The 16,060-nt window shown below is 45.5% G+C and overlaps 1 long non-coding RNA gene across 4 annotated transcripts in view; it reads right to left on the bottom strand.

The window, feature by feature from the left end:
* Window positions 1–16,060, bottom strand: part of LOC125697563 (uncharacterized) — a 435,416-nt gene that overhangs the window by 27,726 nt on the left and 391,630 nt on the right. The gene's annotated exons all lie outside the window — the stretch shown is intronic.

Below are 16,060 nucleotides of genomic sequence, written 5' to 3'. Positions count from 1 at the left end.
TTTAGTGGAGTTGGGCACAATCAATATGTTTGTGTAGGCAAAGAAATTACATGACCACAGTAAATCCGCTACCTAAAAGCAGAATGGGAACTGAACTTGTGCTTGTTGGAAGGACCACAGCACACCTGAAGCACCACCCTTTCTTTCTGCACATTTTGCTCTTATTGCCTGAGAAGCAGTGTTTTGTTAGCCACTAATCTGGGAATGAAAACAGAACTGCTGTTTCAGCCAGTCGGCTGACAGAGGAGTGTGTCTTGCTTTTTCTCCCCAGCTTGCTGTGCTGGCTTTTCTAATTTCACTGGTGCTTGCTTGCATCTGATGTATTCCCCAGCATAAGCACGCTGCTTTACATTCACCCTGCCCACCAGAGCAAGGCAGTGAGCTAAATCTGCTGTGCAGGGCTTAGCAGCTCCATGCTGCCACAGACGTACAGCTCAGACAGCAGGCTTTGCCTCTGCTACTGCTTTCCTTTCTACCGCACCTCCTGTCCTGTTTGTGGCCCCTATTTATGACAAGAGTAAGTAATCTAAGCTGTATTCCTTCGGGTTCCTCTCACGTGTTGCAGCTGAGATGTGTGGAGCATTGCAGAGTGGGAGCCTTGCTGCCATGTCTGTGGAATTGAAAAGTTCCTTCATTACGTTGTCAGCACCTATTAGAAATCAGAGCTTGGAACAACAGACTGACATTAATACGCTGGTTTGGAGGCTTCTGGTTACCACAGGCTATCTCATCAGCTTTCAGAGTCTCCGAGGCATTTCCAAAAGACTCCAGACTCACCAGGCAAATAAAGCCTCCAATGATTCTGATAGCAGCCTTGCATTACATGAACGAGAGCTACGGGAAAGAAGGGGACAGACCCTTTAGCAGGGTCTGCGGTGGTAGAACAAGGGGACTTGGCTTCAAGCCTAAAGAAGGGAGATTTAGGTTGGATATGAGGAAGAAGCCTTTTACAGTGGGGGTGGCGATGCACCGGCACGGGCTGCCCAGAGCCTGAAGGCGGCGGAGCGGCGCCGACACGCACAGCGCCTGCACGCATTGGCCGCCAGAGGGCGCTGTGCCACCGGCCATGGCGGAGCGGCTCCGCCGCCCGCTTCCCGCCGGCGCCCTGCTGGGCGGCCGCACCCACCGTCCCCGTTCCTTCCTACAGAGCGCCTCCCGGGCAGCGCGCTCCAAAAATCGGGAATAGCAGAGCGCACGGGAAATCGCGCCAGGCCCGCGGCTGCCCCACCAGCGCTTCCCCTCGCTGCACTCAGAGCCGCGCGGTCCCACAGCGTTCTCCGTGCCCTCGCGGAGCTCTGCCGCACTCCCGCCTCACAAATAACAGCCTGGGCCAATGATAACCATCGCGTTCACGCGCAGCAGAACCGGCAGGGCTGCAGCCTCTGCAAGACAACGTTTTCCAGCTCTGCTGCTGCTGAAATGCACCTTTTCATGGGAACGCTTGCTGACATTATTCTGAAAGGCCGTTTCCATGCCAAATTTCCAGGCTCACATCCCTAGCTGCTACAGCTGATGAGCTGTTTATGATAAAGTCATGTTTTTTTTTCTTTTGCTCAGGAGGGATCTGTTCAGAGACTTTTTGTTCTTATCGACGTGAGCATCATCAGCACGTAACTCTGCTTAACATCTCCACACGGCTGCCTGGTTCAGCAGGTGGAGTGTGACTGCCAGGCCTGTCGGGCCATGCCTGGTAACTGTACACTGGATACACGGACTGAATCACAGCTCTCTAGTCAGTAAATTTGTTTGCTTTTGCCCCGACCGGCTGACTAGGGGAAAACAGAGGCAGAAATTTGTTCTTCAGCTACTCTGGGAAGACTAAAGTAAGCTGTCTCACTAAAATTCCTCCTGATGCAGAGGTTTGCCATAATGCCGTGTGGGCACGGATGGAGGCAGATAATCAGAGGCCTGAAGAAAAGACACAGAGGTGAAGCCCCCGTGACTGGCACGTGGCTGTTGGCTTGATTCTGGAACAAATCCTAGTACTGATTTCTCAGCATTTACCAACACCACAAGGCATTTTTAATTTCCACGTTCCTCAGCCTGCAGATCCGACCTACCCATCTCCTAGTCTCAGCACAGCAGACACTTTCCTCTTCCCAGACAGGCTCTGAACAATGGCACCTCTTACACCTTACCCCAAAATCAGTGTTCTCAGTATCAGATTCGGATGGTTGAGAAGTAATAAGGAAAAGTACTCTGGCTTCCTATACCCTGTAGTTTTCTCCAAAAGATATTCAATCACCCCCTGCTGCTTTTCTTTTTTCCTTTCTGAAAACTTCACCATTGTCTCGCTGAGCTAAGAAAGCAAAATTGTGTAAAGACCAGAATAATCCCATCAATCAATAGCTATATTTCTACCTGTTTTAAAACCAGTTGTTTCAGATGTCACTATTCCAAACGGCTTTTTTTTCCTCATCAATATCTCTGTCAGCTGTGCAGATGACCCATCAGTGGCACTAATTGTTAAAGCTGCGTGCCTATGAGCGCTCAGACCAGGATGTGTTGTCCTTCTGTGAGTGCAATAGGAAAGCCAGAAATAAATTCAACCCAGGCAAAATGCAAGTTCTTTCTGGGGTGGGTGTATGTCAATTGAGTTGAACAAACATTTCTGATGTTTTCTTTGTCCTCAGCACAAAAAATAAAAGCAGAAATGCTTATTTCAGCTCTGTCAATAGCCTGGCCCAAGCAGTCAATGTGCTCTACTTTGGGCATGGAAACAGCTCTGTTGACTTGAGTGGCACACACACACATGCATCTTCAAGGTCTTGTGTCACTGGATAGGCCAGCATTTCTGTAAAAAACAAAGCCTGTGAGCATTTGAGGGGAGGTGGATTTCTCTGTATGTGGTGCAAGAAAACAGGCCAAGCTCTGAACCACTGTAAGAGAACGCTAGTGAGTCCACATGTCAGCTTGCACCCTGTTTTATTGCTAATGAAGTCTCTCAAAGTTCCATTTCAAGTAAAGGAAATGCCTGAGCTGGAAACAAAACAGTCTGCTTTTCCTTTCAACTGAAGTTTGACCAAGTGTTTCAGAAGTGACCCCAATATGATCTTTTGCAGAGGCGTCAGCATAGCCCTTTGTGCACAGAATCATCTACAGGTGCTGCACACTGCACTGTATTTTAGTGAGTCTCGGGGAAAAGAAGCTCAGGGCTGCATTTGGTTGTTTCTGTTAAAGACCACATGGCAGTGTGAGCTGGGAGGTACGACTGTGGTTTTATTCAAATCCCTGCACACCCCAAGTGAAGGAGACACAGGGATGAGGATGCACTGGGATGAGGCGTTCACCTGTTGGGCTATGAGCAGCAGCAAGTGCACCTGAATCGGGATCTTACCGCAGATAAGAGCAGGCTTTGGTCACTAAAACCACCCATTTTATACACGGGCCAGATGTAGTGAATGATACTCAAAGCTCTCCTGAGGATCTATCCTACGTTTCCAAGCGTTTTCACTGTTCCATTGACCATTTACAATGAAGGCATAACAATTTCTCTTCCTTCCCCACCACGAAAGATCAGCGATCTGTACAAAATAACAAAGATGGACTTTTTGTGGTATTTCTTACAGGAAAACCATTCTTCTGACCAGCTCTCCTAAAAGCGTTACTCAGACATGCAGGTGGTCCAGAGATGAACACATAACTCCCACCAGCTAAGCTTACTTTCCTATTATCCAGCAAGATTTCTGCCTCGCAGCTTAAGGAGATAACTGTAATACCATGTGGCAAACCCACAGGTATCAGTTCACTCCCCTGCTGTCACATCTGCTGCCTCCACCTCACTTAACTCTGCTCGGCTCTGTGCTGCGGGAGGCCAGGTGGCAGGCAGGGCTTCTCACAGGACACAAACAAAAGTCAGAAAAAGAGCAATATTTTAGTATGATCGACTCCTGAGGCGAGGTAGAATGAAATCCTTCATCTCCTTCTTACATCTGATCTGCTTTTTTTTCTTCTTTTTTTTCTTTTCTATGATATTCCTTTAATTAGGCAGCTGTTCTCAGGTGCAAGCCATTTGAAAGCAGCTTCATACCACCGAGTTTGTGATATCTCATTTATCTCCAAAGCCACCTGCTGAGCACCCTGCCAAAGCTAACTTAGTACAGCCTGGTGGGCAGGCATGCAAGAACACTGCAGCCCACTACATTCTGGCTGTGGGTCCTTACTGCAGCAATTTCCATACCTGAAATAGAGACCCACAGTCTTAGTAAATAAAGTATCTTTCATCATGAATGAAGATCCTTTCTCCAGGACTGTCTTATCATTAGTTCCTTTCATGACACCACCAAACAACTGGTCTGCATCCACAGGTTGGTTTCATTTCTGCGATTGCTCACTCAGGTATTGCAGTAGGATATCATGAACAGCACAGTGCTTTACTTGATACAGAACCATTGGTAAGCAGCCACGGTTTGCAAAGCTGCAATTGCCTCAACTGTTAAAACTGGGAAGGGAAGTGGAGAGCAAGACTTTACATTAAGTGAAACCAATTCCAGAACATGTACCTGATGCTGAGAAAAGCGACTGTTCTATTTATGTTGTCGTATAACAGAGAGACTGAGCAAGTTCTTCCACTTTGCCTATCTGTTGGGCTCTATCATTTAAGTCTACCCCTTCGGGTGATCTCCAGGGCTTCAACCCGTTCTTATATCCAATACAGTAGCAATCAATGTTGTAAATACTGCTCAGGCATAACTAGAGGATAGGGACCTTCAAATGCTGCTTTGCGTCATCTGCGTGAACTCGGTGCCACTTTCCCAGGCCTGACTCTGTTCTGAGTGGGACAAGCAAGCTGAGCACCAGCACCCCACTGTCCCCACAGCCCTAGCTTTGAGCTAGATCTTGCTTTTTCTGTGGTTTTTCAAGACCACTGGATACAGGATTTTGATATGGAGGTTTTGAATCCTTTTCTCTGAAGATTATTTGAAGCAGAAGGATGGTTCAAAGAAAGAAATAGAAGCTTACATGCTCAGTTGGTTGCATGCCCAGAGCTGAAATTCCTGTGCACAGGCCAGCAAGTGTTTGCTACTGTCAGCAAGCTTTCTGCAAATTGCTGTGCAGCTCGGCAGGAACAGCTTGGCGCTCAGATTTGCTGTCGTGATCATGCTAGTTCTTTCTAAGCTGGAGCAGGATCTCAAAACAAAGCAGGAGTCCTGCTCTGCAAGCCCTGCTTCAAATACAGCATGGAATGAGAGGCTCCAAGCACCACCAGGTAAGAATTTTTAAACATAAGAGCAATGCCTGCAAATCAGTACCATTTCAGGACAGTGTGATTGATCTACACCTGTTCTGGGATGGCTCTGCTGGATGAAGGAGACAAGATGTTGATAGAAAACAAGGTGTAGAGTCAGTGCTCCTTGCAGGTGTGCCACTGAGCACAGGTAAAAGGCACGTGGAGCTGCCGAAGGCAGGCAGGGCATGTGCATGCTGTGCACGTGCTGTCGTGGTGGGGGTGCTCTGCTTGAGCCAGGCCTTATGAATACACATTATTTCCATTGCTTCTTCAGCTCCAGTAGGCACAGCTTTACCTCTCTGCATGACAAATACACACTGGGCAGTGCTTTCTGTTATGAGTTTAGCTTGCTTGACTACCACGTGCATCAAGGCCACGACCAGGCATCCCGGGGCTGCCAGTCTGAGCGCTAAACCGTGGGAGGTTTTAAGATGAGAAAGGTGGAGGTGGGAAGCGCCTCTGAAGGATGGTAAATCCATAATCGAAATCAGAGAGTAAAGGGCCAAGCAAATAGGAGAGCAAGAACAAAGGGAAAATAGAGACCTGGGCAGAAGTCTTCGGTGGCTCTCAGAAAAACGACCGCCCTGTCGTCAGCCCAACGCAATGAGTGGCTGGGGAAATGAGTCAGTCTTCATTGCATGCAGCTGAGAAAAACTTTCTTGGGCTTTTCTGTGATCTTACCCAGCTTCTCCATGCTGGAAACAATCTAACAATCTTCCTTGGCCTTTTATTTTTGTGCTTTCCACACACGTAAGTAATTAAAAACAAAAAAGCGCTAGGCTTGACTGCGGTGGGTGAAGGAAACAGCTGGCGCACATGTGAAATGGCAGGTCTCTTCTGATCCAGAATGCTTGCACTGCAGGAGAGAACCATAATGGAAGCCACTAATACAGCACTTTAATGAAGACACCCCCGTGCAACATCTGACTGTGAGCAGCCGTGCTTAATGTTGACATGCTTTGGCAATTCTTGTTTATAATCCCACCTACGGGAGAAACAGCGCTCGAAATGTAGCACTAGTGCTTTGGTTACAGACTGGAAAACAAACAAAACCAACATGTATGTAAATTAAGAAGATAAGTTCCTTGTTATGTTTTTCTAAGTTGAGGGGAAACGTGTTCTACTCCTGGGCCCTGAACAACAGGAAAAATGCCAGGCCAGGTAACTATGTGATATCTGCTGTAAAGTTCTGGCTCTCCTGCAGTGTCCTAATGCTCAAATTGCTAGGGACATCAACGAAGTCAGAACACTCCGTCGCTAGGAATCAAGTCATTACTGCCAGCTGAGAAAGTGCTCTTTAGCAAATGCATTGACATTCTCATAAGATGAGGTTCTTTATCCTCCTCAGACCATCAGAACATGAATAAGCCAACCGGAAGGCTTTCATCTTGTTCCATAAGTCTGGAGGTGCACTTCAAAAAGTCTGTTCTGACACTCAGCCACATACAAAGGGGACAGCACAGCAGAGATGATGCAGAAATGTCAAAGTTCAGGGTGGCAGACCAAAATGACTTTCAGTGCGAGTTCAAACAGTAAAAATACCATAGTGATAAGTGTTCCTTTCCACTAGATTTGCTCTGAAGTATTAGCTCGTTCATCATTCTAGCAGTAGCTACCACGTTTGCCCCGTGGTAAACTACTTTATCAAACATAATGCGTAAAGCCATCAAAATTAAAAGACATCTCACAATAGAAGACAGTCTCCATTAATTTCCTTGTGTAAGAGAGCTCAGTTACCTACTCCTGAAGCTAGCTGATAGACTCACCTTTCATTAGCCCTAAGATTTTAATGCTGATGATAGGGAATGCAAATGCTGCTTGTGTTAATTGCAAAAAAATAAATTTGATACAGTAGAAAATGCAAAATAACTTTGCTCTAGGATCAACCAGTGTGGAGGAAACTCAGTGTAGAGTGGGAAAGCACTGGTGCAGTATTTGTTACACCGTCACCTTTCATCATCAGCAGGCACTGCCATATGTTCTCTTGGAACACTGGCCCAGAACACCGGGCTTCTTGGTGTCTCACTCAAAACACAGATTGGTTGATGGTAACATCCCTGCTGGGACCCAATGGCTGCCTCTGTTGGAATGATGAGAGTGCAAAGCTATTTGGCTTACTTCCCTTGTTGGGGATTTTGTAGGTTCCCACGAACAGGGGAAGTTTCAGTAATGACTCCTACACACACACACACACACACACACACACACACACACACACACACACACACGACTCCTTTTTGCAGGAGCTATAGGATGAACCAAAGTAGCCAATTTTTATGGTTTGGATGAGAAACAAGATGAAAGCCTGTACCTTCCAATGCATTTCAGACACAGAGTTTAAATCAGCACCCAGGATTGAATGCAGACAAACGCTCAGCAGAAATCCAGGCATGTCTAAAACAGTGCTGTGTATTTAGTCCAAGCTCAGACACTGCACATGCTGCTACAAAATAAATGAAGTAGAAAATCGTTCTCAGGATTGGTCATGCAAAATTGCACAGCTAGCGTTGCCCTTTGTTTGCAGCAGTTCTCAGCGTGAGGCTGAGATCAGCCATGTCAGCTGCATTTCCTGAAAGAAGGGAGATGTCTGTGTTTGTCCAGCCTGGAGCTGGCAAGATGCAGATCCATGCTGCTGTGCAGCTTTTCAGTTGCTCACACCACGCTATTCACAGCGTAACTGAAAGTCCACACACATTCCAGGGGAAGGAAAGTTAGCAGCAAAATGTTCTCTTCAAGTTTGTAGTTCTCAGCCATAACCTGTAAAACATTAGCTTTTTACAGTGAGCCCTTCTGTTTCCTTACAGCCCCAACCCTGGGCTGTCACGTACAGTGCAAACTGCCCCGTGTCATCTGGTGGACATTCACCACCAGTGACTGTCTGCCAGGAGCTGTGGCGAGAGGAAAAACAGTTGTTATGAAGCAGCTCATGTCACACAACTTTTGTACCATTTCTTGCCTGCTAATTCAATTCCTGCAAGCTCCTTACTAATCACATTTCCAAAGCAGTTGGGATTGCAGTAAAACTTTTTTTTTTTTTTCTTCTGAATGTTTTTGGTGAGATGTTCTGTAAAATAAATCAACTGATATTTCTAAGCATTGTACAGTTTTCAGAGTTAGGCTTCAACAGAGCACAGGCTGAGCAAGCCACCAGTGCTGTTGGATTGCTTAAATGAAGGTATCACTTGTGTGCCATGCTGGACTCTGGCTCACGCTCTAATCACTCCACCACAAAGGTCATATTCCTAGCATCTGTTCCAATTGCATACAATGTCTTCTACAGGACAACATGCTTGCAGAGCATACACAGACAGTAAGGTGGTGTTTATTTTTTAACTTAGTGGAAAGTAAATATGTTTTAGGAACAAGCTAAGGAAAACATCTCTGGAATCAATGTATTAGGTTCAGTCAACGTCACAGTCCATTAGCAGTCCAGTACCTACTGCTAAGCCATTTCCTCACTTAAAACTCTCAGCTGAATTTTCCTAATATTCATTTGCAAATAAATCTTATTTGGGACAATCACAGGACAACCCACAACTCCGCCTCTTCTCCATCTCTAATTCAAGTATTTCTGATCAGCTGCAGACCCTACTCCAGTCATTCTTTCCTATCCCTTGCCAGTTCAGCTTTATGATAATCTGACCACATGAAAGGCCAGACGGGAGGTGAACCCATAGACACTGAAATCACTGATTTCCCCCACTCCACTCGCAGCAGTAAGCTTTGTTGCTCTCAGCTTACTCTACAAACTAGTGATTCGCTAAGCTTTGCAGGGTGTGCATGGGCTGAGCTTCAGACAGGACCAGTGCTACCTTGCTACTGCTTCAAGTGATTGTCTGGAAAGACAGCTTTTGACATTGCAGTTGACATATATATAAAGAAGAGCCCCTTTTTTACCTTGCTAACTTACATGAAAGTAGGGTTTGCACACAGGGAAGTTTACAATATTAAACTACTTTTCTCATCAGTACAGAATGTAGCCATTGATTACTATCACCTGGTGTTGCTTACAGCTAGAAGTTCATCTTACCATGTGCAGTAGCCCCTGGGGGTACGTACCACACAGGGTGCTTCCTTCACACCCACTCTGGGATAATTATCTGCGAGACTCCAGAGAAGAAAACCATTAGGTGTAGATGTAGTACTGAAGGACATGGCTTAGTGGGCAGTAGTGGTGATAAGTGGATGGTTGGACTGGATGATCTTAGAGGTCTTTAGAGGTGATTCTAGGATTCTTTGATTCTATGATTTCTTGCATGAAAGAGGCTTCACTATGAGTGTAAAAACACTGGGAACCCCTAAAAGGGGAAAATTCATCTTGAAAACCAGCGCAGCATCCAAGGGAAACAATTTGAAATAGCCTTAAAATAATAATGCTCCCACTTGTGTTTTTAATATACATAAAAAGTATCACAAAAGAAAAGGAACAGAAGTGAAACAGTAGACATAGATGCTCTCTGGCATGGAGCAGTCCAGTACCTGGAGCAGCCCAGGGGCCTGTACCCAACCCTACTAGCCAGCCCAGGGCTGACGCTCACAGCAGCCTACGTTGCCCTGTCATCTTCTGCTAGGAGGATGCCTCAAAAACCTGAGGGAGAGTAATTACCAAAATCAGCACTTTTCACAGCTTGCTTCTGGACCAAGATAATAGCACTGGGAGATAATATGCAATATAGTGTTGAAAATGCCACTGAACAGAAACATTCAATCAATGAAAGTGGAGAATGCAGCAAGGAACCAAAGCTGCGATAAACAGAGACATTTCTTTTTTTTTACTTTCCTTACTGCAGCTTCTTATAAGGGCTGAAAACAGCCCTTATATAACTGACCTCTGCCTGAATGCAACTGGAAAACTTGAGTCTAATCACTTGCTCCCATCCAGTGGAGCCTTCTGCCTAGCTCAGTATCCCTCCTTTGCCTGTCTGAGGGGCAGCATCTGTTCCCTCTGCCCTAGTGCTGCTCTGCCTTGTGATCCAGCTTCACTCAAAGACAATGATCCTCATAAACAACAGCCCTTCTGGATAGGCCTTATGTACACTGGGGGTAAGAAGCAAGGAGGATGGAAACAAAGCAGAAGAGAAAAACACTTCAGATGAGAATAACTGAGAAGGAGAGAACGGCACAGCATCCATCTAGCTGCACAAGATCCATTACGCACGGCTTAATCATTTTGTTCTAAATTTTAAAAGTCATCGAGAGTGCTGTTTGAATTCATTGGCTTACAAGATATTTACCAAGCAGCAAGCTGTTGTTATCACTGCGAGGCACTGGGATGGCAGGCTGTGCAGCCAGGAGCTGTACTGAGTGCCTGCTCCAAGCTGGCCCTGCAGCTGTGGTGCCCATGGGGCTTTGAGGCTTCCCTAGGTTGCATCTCACAGCATGCCTGCTCTCTCAGAAAAGCATCTCACAGTTCAGATCAAGCACAGCCTGCTATGCACTGTTACCCAGAGCATGGCCAACACTTGCCTGAGCACCAGGACGTGCCATGCTGCACAGGAGCATGCAAGGACTGGCAGATTTGTTTATCGCCCTGCAGTGCTCCTTGAAGCAGTAAGAAAACCTCAGCAAAGGTATTTAATTAGCTGGAAATCAGAGCTGTGAGCAGAAACGTTACTGCTCATCCTCACCACAAATGGGGTGCGCCGAGGTGGCCAGGAGCAGCGCCCTGCACACAGTACTAGCATTTTGCCAGCAGTGGCACTGCTCCCTGCTCACAGCCATTTCCTGAGCAGTGAAACCATGCATATCCTTAAGATACTTAAGCTGCATTTTGTGTGATGGTAATAGCTCCCTAATGGCGTTCATCTATCACCCATTTTCAATATCCTTGCTCTGCTCACTAGCCTATCTGCAAAGGCTCCACTTCTCATCAGACGCAAATATTTCTGAGATGTTTCAGAGAGGCACATTTTGATAAAAATAAAATATATAATATATGAATGCGTGGGAAGAACTAAAAGGAGAACTTCCTAGGAAGATCTTAGCATACCAGTGGGTCCATGGGTGCAACTGAGTGAAATCAGAGCTGCCTCAGATCTGAGATTTAATGCCTATCCAGTAATCTTGTCACAATGACTTTATTCCCTTCTTACATCCATGGCAAAATACATAAGCAAAAACCAGCACAGAGATTTCAATACATCTGGGGCTTAGCAAGCATCATGGATGTGTATCACAGTGATTCCTATTCCATTTTATTTGGTCCACCTGCCTCCACTTCTTCAATTCAAAGCTACTGGCATGAAGAAAGACCCCCACAGACTTGAGTGGACTCTGAATCATTTATACAAAGGGGGGAGAGGGGGAAGCTGTAGTTAAGCTTTATTTCTTTCACTACGTACAAAGAATTTTAGATCTGATTTAGATTTTCGATCCTGCATCTGAAAAGAAGATGCTTGCAATTTTATTTGATTCACAGCACAAGAGAATTATAGGGATTATGTACAACAAAAATCCTCAGCACTCCATAGGATCAAAGCACTATTTGAATATTAATCAACACTCAGAGAAGATAGCTTCTGTGTTACTATCCTCACTTTTGAGAGTGAGAACAGAATACACGACTTGCCCTTCACCCAACTGCAAATCAGATCAACAGCTGATCTTCAGATGGAAGACCTCATAGAACCGGCCATGGGGAGCACAGCACTTCTGCCCAAGAGGACTGATGTTGGAAACAGGCTCCTAGCTGCCAAAAGGATCCTCACCCCTCCTGGTACCCAGGCCAGATGCTGTGCTATTAAATGCCTGTGTCATGAAAACCAGGCATCCTCTCTAGACTGGTCCCACCACTGGACATTCAGGTGCACTGAATGGCATCCTTTTAGGTCATTATGCGTGCTTGAGGCAGTGCCAGTTCATCTGCTTTGGAAATAAGATACACACAGCACTGCTCAGGAGTCTTAGGTAATGCTGGCAAAGTAAAACCAATAAACATAAGGAAGGAGGAAGAACACAGATGCTGGTCAACCAGCTTTACTGTGTTTGCTTCAGCTGTGAACTTGAATAAACAAGTTCCAGAAAGCAGAAAAACCAGGGAATCCAATCTGTTGGACTGAACTATGCTACAGACATTAAAAAAAGATAAAAAGAAATACAGCTGAAATCCAAATATGGGTTCCAGTCACTGGAGACCATCTCCAGAAGATGAAATACTCCTTAAATGATGAAAACAGTAATTCACAAGAATAAGACTGCCGTGAATGATGGGATTCCCCTTCCAGGAAGTTAGCAGAAATATGATTCTAAAATTTAACCACACTCATTCATCACCAATTCCCCTTAAAATGATTTACGGAAATACCTATGTTTTATTATTATTACTTTTTTTAAAACGCTTTTATAAGCCTGAAATTCTGGTTCACCTGTAGATGACACGAGGGAAAAGCCAGGCCTGGTTCAGCAGCCTGGGTCCCAGCGCTGGGGGGCGCCATGTCCTCCCATGCCCACACATCTGCACCAGAACCAACACGTTATGAACTGGTGGCCAACTACAGGATTTCACAAAACCTCAGTCCAGGGATGTTTCTGTAAATCAAGGGCAGGGAATTGGCTTGGGTAGAAACTGTGTTAATAACAGAAGGGCTGCACAACTTCACAGTTCATTAGGTACATCAGCAATGTTTCCTTTTAAAGCTGTAGACTGGACTTACATTACATCCAATCTAGCTGTGGACTTCTGCCAAAAAAATAAGCCCCACTCCCATCATGTGCTTCAGCAGCTTTCCTTGCCTCAGGTGGTACAGCTGGGCAATGCCCATGCCCAGTTCACTGAGCTCATAGAAAAGTAACTCCCCAAATAAAAACAAACTTTTCTGCCACATCAGCAAGCTGGTCTAACTGGTGAGCAGTCACACAAGAACTGGAAATGGCAGATGCTGAGCACGCAGTGGGAAGCTGTGACCAGATGTGAGCAAGGGAAACTGATCCTCTTCCACCTTCACTGCAGCCTTTGTTACTGCCTAACGCACAGAAGTTCACGGATCATAGAGATCAAAGCTGCCGTCAGCTACACTGCACTTCAGTTCATAACCTTCACCTTTTATGCACATATGCAGTATTTGCAGAATTCCCTGGTTTTCCTTTCCAATGAATGCTCTTCGTGTGTGGACACAAAGATCTCATCGGACAACTGCATCAATACACTGTGCTTTTTGGGCTAGAAGTGCTTAAGTGGTTTAAGACACACACCCTGACAAAAAGCTACGAGCACATCTTTCAGTGTAGGCCAGATAACGTGTCCCTGCTATATTCACCACTGCTTTCTGATGAAAACCTCCATTTCTAGATACGTTGTCAGCTAGAGTTCCCAATCAGCAAGATTTGCTTGGCTGTATGTGTATTGATATTTATGAAGTTTGAGGCCCATGCTAAAAAAAGACCAAGTGTTTGATTTTATTTTTTATTGAATACTGTAACACAAGTTGGCAAGAGAACACACAGAAAAAAAAGCAACAAGCTCCCTTAATGTTAAATCAATGATTCATTTACTCTTTTCATGATTAATTGCAAAGTAGTGGGAACTCTAATGACTTTTGTGGATGCAGTATCATTTAATCAAAATGAAAAAGATCTGAATGGAGATAATGGATTTTTTTTCCCCCTCCTCCCATGTCAGTAAACAAGCAACTATTTGCCCCACACTCCAGGTCCTGGGGAAAGCTGATAGAATCAGCATGGAAGCCTGGACACCGCAGCACAGGAGCACCACAGCTGTTTTTCTTTTAGAAAGATGCATCTGTCCCCTTGCTGCTGTACAAGTAACACCTGGCCAAAGTGATGGACTAACACCAACTGGCTAAAGCTGGCCTCCATCTCAGGCTTTCCAGAGTGAAAGGGAACTGCAGATGCTCAGCTCTTGTGGTATCTAGTTTAAAAAAAAAAAAAACCAAAACCAAACCATAAAACATAACACAAGAGATCACAAGGCAGCAGATGCCCCCAGTAGCTCACAGACCAACATCAAGTTTTAGCATTTCTCTAGCTAAGTGCAAGCTACAGTTGCCCCCGTAGAGCCTCCTTGAGAGCTGGACTAACCCTGAGAACAGGGCAAGGGCCACCACGGCCAAACGAGGACACAGCAGACAAAGCTCCCTCAGCTCTCTGAAACGCTGGGGCTGCCTGGGACGCCAGTCAGAGCTGCCTGCTGTGTTACAATAGGAAATGGTCCGGCACATGTTGCAGACTGCTTCACAGAGGAAGACAAGAAAGGAGCAACGCTGTTTTTAAATAGGCCTCTCTCATGTTTGCCCACTGCCAGCCCATGCTGGCAGGTGAGAGGAGGAACAAGCGAGGACTTCATCTGCTGGAGCTCAAAGCTGGGAGAGAGGAGAGCGAGGACGCCAGCTTGGCTCTGCACCACGTGGCAATGTGGTGCCACTTGCAGCAACGCGACTGAAAAAATGCCAGGCATCTGCGCCCCCACTGTGCAAACCACAAGCAAGAAGAGCCAACTATTTCCCTTCCCAGTGAGATCTACAAAAATCCCCTGTGTTATCTAATCTGACACTCAAAGTGACAGCATGCTGTTGATTATTTTTAACCTAGTTTAGCTGATGCTAATTGTTCTGGACCTCTATAATTGTGCACAGAGCTTTGTAGCAGCAGTAGGACACAATTATCACCAGCTTCATAGGGATAACATTATGCCAATATCACATTTGGTCCACATTTTCAACACTGTTGAATATCTTCTGAATATCAGAATATCAGCATTCATCTCCTGGAAGCCTCAGTTTTCATTTCCTTTCCCTTCCAAGCAGTACTACAGACACTCCCAGCCCACCTTTCAGCTTCACATCAGACCAGTGCTCCAACACTGTGTCCTCTGTCCCCCCCCAAGGAAAGATTCACCTCCACATAGCCTTGACATAGCTCACCCCATCTCCTCTTTAGATGTGTGCAAGAAGGGAAGTGTCATCTTGTACCAGGAGGGCCAAGAAACCATGGTTCCTTTTCCAGAGAGGGGGGGAGAATCAGTCGCTCCTTGCAGCAAATTCACTGAAAATATCTCAGCAATTCGTGGAGCGTAGCAGTGACATCTCATATACCTCTGCTGGATGCATGATGATAGCATGAGGCAGGAGTCAAACACAGCCCAAACCATTTAGGGATGAACAAAACGAGACTTAAACTCCACTTGGCAACCAAGAGAGAGAAAGCACAGACCAGAGAGCCCTAGTCTAAATGCATCACTTAATAAATGGACAGAAATGCTGCACGTTAAGTGAAGTTTGCAGATAGTGGTCCCAGGTTTAGACTCTGCTATAAGCCACTAAATTATCTAGTGACTCTAGAAGCATCAAATGCACAGATAACAGTGCTGCCTTTGAACATTTTGGTACATTTTTCTTTAGTGACAGATGAAAGAACTACCTGCTGTTAGCTATACCTGCTGGTTCCAAAAATATTTTAGATGCTAATATGTCTCTACATTGTAAAGTGGAATAAAAAGCACAGTCTGTTTGCTCTTATCAGCAGCACAGATGCAATCTCTGCCATTTCTCCCAGCAGACTCTCTCAGTTCACCACTTCCTCCTCCCCTCCAAGTCCAATGCAAGGAGAATCTTCTCCCATCAGCCCAAGCAAATGGCCAGCTTGTTCAGCTAAAGCTGAGCTCAAAAAGCTTAAATGGGAGGTACTGTAAGGCCCATAACTTGGTTTCTTGAACTGCAAAGTTAGCAAAGTGGAGAGAGAGAACAGAAACAGAGAAGAAAAAAAAAATAATTTGATATTACAACTATTTTTTGGATGCTGTAGGCTAGATATTTCTTCCTTTTTATTCTAGTATTTTAAAACACGCCTAACTACTCATTGTAGTCAAATGCATAG

Source organism: Lagopus muta, chromosome 9, assembly GCF_023343835.1.
Source record: "Lagopus muta isolate bLagMut1 chromosome 9, bLagMut1 primary, whole genome shotgun sequence".
NCBI lineage: Eukaryota > Metazoa > Chordata > Aves > Galliformes > Phasianidae > Lagopus > Lagopus muta.
This window is presented reverse-complemented; position numbering and strand designations above follow the sequence as displayed.